Below are 8552 nucleotides of genomic sequence, written 5' to 3'. Positions count from 1 at the left end.
GTAATCATATTAAACACCCAGGGCTAGATTACAAGTGGCGCTCTAACTGTTGCGCGCAAGCGATAAGGGTTATATTGTGCAGGGCCGGATTGGGCCACAGGGATACCGGGAAAAATCCTGGTGGGCCGGCAGAGCGACAGCTGCAGTAGAGACTGGAGGGCAGCAATTTGCCACTTGCCAGCAAGCAAGTACAGTTTGTGTGACAGTGTGAGGGAGCGCACTAGCGCAGAGGCAGAACCGCCAGTACTGCCACTGTGAGATTGCACAGACACACACACAGAGTCACAGACTGACAGGTTCAGCCACAGCCAATCAGCCCCTCATTCAGACTGGCATTTGCCGATGGATGTGATCATCATGTGATGGATAAAAATCACAAAGAATGTGATGTGGTAAACTAAGCGCTATAGGGTCCTAATGCTCTCCTCCTAGAAAATCCCCTAGCGGACTGTTAGAAACAGAGTTATAGATGACGAAGGGAGCGCTAAAGGCTTAATAGGAAGCAAATTAAAATAGCTTATATCTAGGATGATTTATAAAATATGACCGCAGTCTAAAGTTTAATACATCCAATTATTACATTTAAAATATGTTACATTAAAAAGTAGCATGGATCCATGATACATACATAAGAAAATAAAAATAAAAACAAATAATTGACGTCTCGCTATAATGGTGTACAGATCTGAACAAACAGTCTGGCAAATGGACAGTATTAATAAGGGTGTACAGTAGACAACAAGTACGATATAAAATGTCTATAACATAAAATGATGATATAAAACTGTGACCAAAAAAATCCAAATGTGGGTCAAAAAAATGTGATTTTTAAATAAGTCTCAAATAAGTCTCAAATATTCCAAAATTTGAAGAAAAAAAGTGTCCACGAAAAAAGTCGACTCCTCAATATAAAAGTAAATCCATGTGTTAGTGGATATTCAAAATTCACAAAGGTGTATTCAAGATGATAATGTGGCAAACAATTGTGTGGCAAACATTTGTGGCAAAATATCTGTGGCAAAAGTCGTGATAAAAAGCAATATTAGAATGGGTATACAATATAAAATGTGTATCCAAATAATGGTTAAAAAATGATGTCAGTAGAAAAAATGTGGAAAACAAACTTGTGTCAGTGGCTGAATGACGGTTTAACCATATTAAAAGTTCTTTGACCTGTGGAGGAAAACAAACAAACAATGGTGCAATAAGTTTTGAGAATGGCCTTGGTATAGGCTGAAATGCGTAGACACAGACATACTGGTAAGCTTATTTCCTATTTTCAGCTAAGTGTAAAAACTTATTGCACCATTGTTTGGATTTTTTAGGTTTTTTTTTGGTCACAGTTTTATATCATCATTTTATGTTATAGACATTTTATATCGTACTTGTTGTCTACTGCACACCCTTATTAATACTGTCCATTTGCCAGACTGTTTGTTCAGATCTGTACACCATTATAGCGAGACGTCAATTATTTGTTTTTATTTTTATTTTCTTATGTATGTATCATGGATCCATGCTACAAACGATCATCTGGGGTTGTCATGTTCCTTGTTCAGAGGAGAATTGCCTGGTATTTCGGGGCTGGACTGACCATGTCGGGGGGATCAGACTGATATACTACAGGAAAGTTTTCCTCTGTGAAAAGCACAATTGGGCAGAAAGAAGCTACTGCCAGGTGGCAACCAGGCCATAGAACAAGCTATTGATGCTGCTGTTCGTTCCTGGCAGACTGCTTCTCATTCTGTTTTGCATATGTAAATATGACCCTGGGGATAGTCTCCCTAAGGGTGATGGGGGAAACCAGACGTGGACTCCTTGCCCAATGTGCTTAGAGGGATATGGCTGCACCTCACTGACGAGGCCCAAAGGAGGCCGAAACGATCGTCTGGGGTTGTCATGTTCCTTGTTCAGAGGAGAATTGCCTGATATTTCGGGGCTGGACTGACCATGTTGGCGGGATCAGACTGATATACTACAGGAAAGTTTTCCTCTGTGAAAAGCACAATTGGGCAGAAAGAAGCTACTGCCAGGTGGCAACCAGGCCATAGAACAAGCTATTGATGCTGCTGATGTTCGTTCCTGGCAGACTGCTTCTCATTCTGTTTTGCATATGTAAATATGACCCTGGGGATAGTCTCCCTAAGGGTGATGGGGGAAACCAGACGTGGACTCCTTGCCCAATGTGCTTAGAGGGATATGGCTGCACCTCACTGACGAGGCCCAAAGGAGGCCAAAACGATCGTCTGGGGTTGTCATGTTCCTTGTTCAGAGGAGAATTGCCTGGTATTTCGGGGCTGGACTGACCATGTCGGCGGGATCAGACTGATATACTACAGGAAAGTTTTCCTCTGTGAAAAGCACAATTGGGCAGAAAGAAGCTACTGCCAGGTGGCAACCAGGCCATAGAACAAGCTATTGATGCTGGTGTTCGTTCCTGGCAGACTGCTTCTCATTCTGTTTTGCATATGTAAATATGACCCTGGGGATAGTCTCCCTAAGGGTGATGGGGGAAACCAGACGTGGACTCCTTGCCCAATGTGCTTAGAGGGATATGGCTGCACCTCACTGACGAGGCCCAAAGGAGGCCGAAACGATCGTCTGGGGTTGTCATGTTCCTTGTTCAGAGGAGAATTGCCTGATATTTCGGGGCTGGACTGACCATGTTGGCGGGATCAGACTGATATACTACAGGAAAGTTTTCCTCTGTGAAAAGCACAATTGGGCAGAAAGAAGCTACTGCCAGGTGGCAACCAGGCCATAGAACAAGCTATTGATGCTGCTGATGTTCGTTCCTGGCAGACTGCTTCTCATTCTGTTTTGCATATGTAAATATGACCCTGGGGATAGTCTCCCTAAGGGTGATGGGGGGAAACCAGACGTGGACTCCTTGCCCAATGTGCTTAGAGGGATATGGCTGCACCTCACTGACGAGGCCCAAAGGAGGCCAAAACGATCGTCTGGGGTTGTCATGTTCCTTGTTCAGAGGAGAATTGCCTGGTATTTCGGGGCTGGACTGACCATGTCGGCGGGATCAGACTGATATACTACAGGAAAGTTTTCCTCTGTGAAAAGCACAATTGGGCAGAAAGAAGCTACTGCCAGGTGGCAACCAGGCCATAGAACAAGCTATTGATGCTGGTGTTCGTTCCTGGCAGACTGCTTCTCATTCTGTTTTGCATATGTAAATATGACCCTGGGGATAGTCTCCCTAAGGGTGATGGGGGGAAACCAGACGTGGACTCCTTGCCCAATGTGCTTAGAGGGATATGGCTGCACCTCACTGACGAGGCCCAAAGGAGGCCGAAACGATCGTCTGGGGTTGTCATGTTCCTTGTTCAGAGGAGAATTGCCTGGTATTTCGGGGCTGGACTGACCATGTCGGCGGGATCAGACTGATATACTACAGGAAAGTTTTCCTCTGTGAAAAGCACAATTGGGCAGAAAGAAGCTACTGCCAGGTGGCAACCAGGCCATAGAACAAGCTATTGATGCTGCTGTTCGTTCCTGGCAGACTGCTTCTCATTCTGTTTTGCATATGTAAATATGACCCTGGGGATAGACTCCCTAAGGGTGATGGGGGAAACCAGACGTGGACTCCTTGCCCAATGTGCTTAGAGGGATATGGCTGCACCTCACTGACGAGGCCCAAAGGAGGCCGAAACGATCGTCTGGGGTTGTCATGTTCCTTGTTCAGAGGAGAATTGCCTGGTATTTCGGGGCTGGACTGACCATGTCGGCGGGATCAGACTGATATACTACAGGAAAGTTTTCCTGTGTGAAAAGCACAATTGGGCAGAAAGAAGCTACTGCCAGGTGGCAACCAGGCCATAGAACAAGCTATTGATGCTGCTGTTCGTTCCTGGCAGACTGCTTCTCATTCTGTTTTGCATATGTAAATATGACCCTGGGGATAGTCTCCCTAAGGGTGATGGGGGAAACCAGACATTGACTCCTTGCCCAATGTGCTTAGAGGGATATGGCTGCACCTCACTGACGAGGCCCAAAGGAGGCCAAAACGATCGTCTGGGGTTGTCATGTTCCTTGTTCAGAGGAGAATTGCCTGGTATTTCGGGGCTGGACTGACCATGTCGGCGGGATCAGACTGATATACTACAGGAAAGTTTTCCTCTGTGAAAAGCACAATTGGGCAGAAAGAAGCTACTGCCAGGTGGCAACCAGGCCATAGAACAAGCTATTGATGCTGGTGTTCGTTCCTGGCAGACTGCTTCTCATTCTGTTTTGCATATGTAAATATGACCCTGGGGATAGTCTCCCTAAGGGTGATGGGGGAAACCAGACGTGGACTCCTTGCCCAATGTGCTTAGAGGGATATGGCTGCACCTCACTGACGAGGCCCAAAGGAGGCCGAAACGATCGTCTGGGGTTGTCATGTTCCTTGTTCAGAGGAGAATTGCCTGGTATTTCGGGGCTGGACTGACCATGTCGGCGGGATCAGACTGATATACTACAGGAAAGTTTTCCTCTGTGAAAAGCACAATTGGGCAGAAAGAAGCTACTGCCAGGTGGCAACCAGGCCATAGAACAAGCTATTGATGCTGCTGTTCATTCCTGGCAGACTGCTTCTCATTCTGTTTTGCATATGTAAATATGACCCTGGGGATAGTCTCCCTAAGGGTGATGGGGGAAACCAGACGTGGACTCCTTGCCCAATGTGCTTAGAGGGATATGGCTGCACCTCACTGACGAGGCCCAAAGGAGGCCGAAACGATCGTCTGGGGTTGTCATGTTCCTTGTTCAGAGGAGAATTGCCTGGTATTTCGGGGCTGGACTGACCATGTCGGCGGGATCAGACTGATATACTACAGGAAAGTTTTCCTCTGTGAAAAGCACAATTGGGCAGAAAGAAGCTACTGCCAGGTGGCAACCAGGCCATAGAACAAGCTATTGATGCTGCTGTTCGTTCCTGGCAGACTGCTTCTCATTCTGTTTTGCATACTTTTTAATGTAACATATTTTGAATGTAATAATTGGATGTATTAAACTTTAGACTGCGGTCATATTTTATAAATCATCCTAGATATAAGCTATTTTAATTTGCTTCCTATTAAGCCTTAAGCGCTCCCTTCATCATCTATAAATCATCATGTGATGGTCCAGACCAGAATCGGATGTGACACTGACACTGACTGAGCAGCTGAGGTGGATGGGAGTGGAGCGGCCGCAGGCGCAGCCCACAGTCACAGTGCGCTCAGTCTTGTAGTTGCATAGATATGCGGCAGTGCCAGAGCGAGGTAGAAAAGAAAATTATTCAGCTGGGGCCAAACAGAGAAGACTCTTATCCTACTGAACTGGTTTTTATTTCCCCTAAGAAAATGTTGGTTTTGCCTGTTTCAGAAGTGCTTACCCCCTTTTCCCATGCTATCAAAGCTAGCGCTCTATAAGGAACCGAAGAGAATTTTGTTCTGTGGTCAGAGTCGGAGTCGGATATTTTACACACCTGTCCTACACACACTGATCCTCTCCTCTTTATTACAGGAACAAGAATCAATTGATCTGCACATTAATGAAAACAATAGTTGCACAGAGGAGAAATCAAGATTTTTTTTTTTTCAAAATGGTTTTAAATTAGCACTTTGTGTGCTAGTTGTGTAACATTATGTGTAAATGTGACTTAAGGGAGACAACATCCAGTTTAACCCACTATCTGAATAATGAAAAAAAAATTGAGTTTCTTTAAAGGGGGTAGGGCTGAAGGGGGAGGGTCTGGGCCGGTCTATACAAATTTCCAGGGCCGGTCTGATTTCCCAGTCCGGCTCTGATATTGTGGCTGTTTGCATGCGTCGGAAGTATTGCGAGTATTACAAGTTGAAAGTAAACATATTTGCACATTGGATTAGCGTGACTTCAGAGTTCTGGTTAACTGTTACGCAAAACAAAAAAGTTGCACAAAACACATCAAAAATACTTTCAAGAGTACATTTACACTTATAATAACACTGTCTGATAAAAAGTATTAAAGAAAAATATTGCATAAAAAAGTTATAAGGGCTCAAAGATATGAGGTCTCAGGTGTTGGAAAAAATGGGCTGCAAAGGCCCTTAACATACGGATACATACATATGTCTAAATATGTATATGTATGTGTATACATATTTATATAAGTGTACATATGTATTTATATATGTATTTACAGACATATATCCACATATAAACACATATGTACATATCTATACATATATATACATATATAAGTCCTTTCAGTCAAGTAGCTGAAAACATTAAAAATCATATTTATGCAATATTCATATTTAATAAAGTGTTTTACTATATATTTACTGTAAATATTTCACATTCCAATGTTCTTCACATAGGGGAATATGATCTATGTATTTTTATATGTATTCATATATATATATATATATATATATATATATATATATATATGAATATATCTATACATAGGTGTAGACATATATTTTACCATATATATATATATATATATGTGTGTGTGTGTGTGTGTGTGTGTATGTATGTATTTAAGAATAAATAGAACATAATCTGCTATGTGAAGAACATTGGAATGTGAAATAGTCATATTTCTTGTTGGGTTAGCAGACTTGGTGAAACGCAATTGGTTTTGTGCACAAATAAGGGTGTTAAGTTTTTTCAAACTTTTCTTGCTCCATTGAAGTCTAAAGGGTATATTTATTAATGTGCAAGTGGACATGATACGATGAAGCGTATCATGTCCGCCATACATCGATAAATGCCGATAGCATACGCTGTCAGCATTTATCATTGCACCAGTGCAATGCCACCCCCTGCAGATTCGCGGCCAGTCGGACGCTAGCAGGGGGGTGTCAATCAACCCGATCGTTTTCGACCGCTGCTTCATAACTTCTGTTTTTGGCGAGCCTGAAGGCTCGCTGGAAACAAGGAGCATCAAGCTTCATACGGAGCTTGATATATCGGCCCCTATGAGGGAATATATTAACGCTTTTTGTGATATTCTACATTTGGCTTTTTGCATGCATCTGTTTAACACTCGTGTGAAAACTTTTTACTTTCAACTTGTGCAACCTGACACAAGCAAAAAAACTCTGTCTAGCGAAGTTAATGCTCGAGCTGGAGTGATAAATAATTTTGGTAAAGAACACTGAAATAAATTCATTGCTTATGTTTCGGCCTTTTGAGAAATTATTTATATTTTTATATTGTCATTAATATTTTTGCATATTTTTGTATTAAAGCCACATTCTTTGCTTTTTAAAAAGTATATTGACAAACAAAAATGACTTAGCTTATTAGTTGCAGATAACAATAAACATTCCTTATAGAAGCTAAGAGGAGGCTTCCAAGATGGCGGTGGCCAGTGAGAATGGAAGCACCGATTATGTCAACCGGCATGTCAGCATTCTCGAAGCGGTGTTTGTGGAAGATGTAGATACTTTTATAAAGAAACCTTGACATGAAACCGGTGAAGCAGTACTTTGGAAACTTAATGAGCAGTATCAGAAATATAAATGTATGGAACTTAATCTCTCTCAAAAGAAAAGAAGGCTAAAAGATCAGATTCCTGAACTAAAGCAGACAGTGGAAATTCTAAAGCACATGCAGAAGAAAAAGGATTCAACTGAACCAATGGAGACCGATGGAGACTCTTAATTTATTGGCCAACAATCTTTATTGTAAAGCATGTGTACCACCTACAGATAAAGTGTGCTTGTGATTGGGAGCCAATGTGATGCTTGAACATGATATTGATGAAGCACAAGTATTGTTAGAAAATAACTTATCAACTGCTACAAGAAATCTTGAATCAACGGAGGAAGATCTTGACTTTCTTCAGGACCAGTTTACTATTACAGAAGTCAATATGGCTAGAGTTTATAATTGGGATGTTAAAAAAAAAGAAACAAGAACGAACCTTCAAAAGCAAATCGTAGCTCCATCATTTTTACATGTAACTTCTTCCCAAAACGTGTTTTTTACACAACCAATCCAATAAGCATTGGGATACGAAATTGGTCACTTCTATAGTGCAATGCTAATTAAAATTGGGCTCCATTTTATTTATCTATAGACTCTGACTTCATGCATGCTTTCATGTATATGGATTAATTCATTGAAAGGAAAAAGGCACTTCAAATACCACTGGATGAATATAGGCAAAAGGTCAACAGAACAGATGCAGTTTTAGACATTTATTTTAGCAGAAGCTGATGTGCACTTATACAAACTTCATTTTGATCATCAAGGTACTGATGAAGCCACTTGAGTCTTCTGTTTTAAAATGTTTGTTTTTAAGTAGCTTTAACCTTTATTCCTAATGTCTTAAATTATTTTCAAACTGCTAAATAACCTGCACAATAAAAAAAAACTTTACTATACAGATGCAAGATTGCAATTTAGAAATTCACCTAATAGCAAAATCACTTTCACTTTTTTTTTGTTTTTTTTAATACTGCTTTACTCAATCACAGCACTATGGCCTCTATTTAACAAAGTCTGGCGGACCTGATCCAACAGTGTGGATCAGGTCCGCCAGAGCTCACTGAATGAGGAGAGCAATACGCTCTCCGTATTCA

General features: G+C 41.6%; 1 pseudogene; it reads left to right on the top strand.

The window, feature by feature from the left end:
* The first annotated feature begins 7323 nt into the window (after positions 1–7323).
* LOC128647226 (prefoldin subunit 3-like) lies at positions 7324–7972 on the top strand (annotated as a pseudogene).
* The last annotated feature ends 580 nt before the right edge of the window (positions 7973–8552 follow it).

This window comes from Bombina bombina, chromosome 2 (assembly GCF_027579735.1).
Source record: "Bombina bombina isolate aBomBom1 chromosome 2, aBomBom1.pri, whole genome shotgun sequence".
NCBI lineage: Eukaryota > Metazoa > Chordata > Amphibia > Anura > Bombinatoridae > Bombina > Bombina bombina.
The sequence above is the reverse complement of the archived record's forward strand: the minus strand, read 5'-3'. Positions and strand labels throughout refer to the sequence as shown.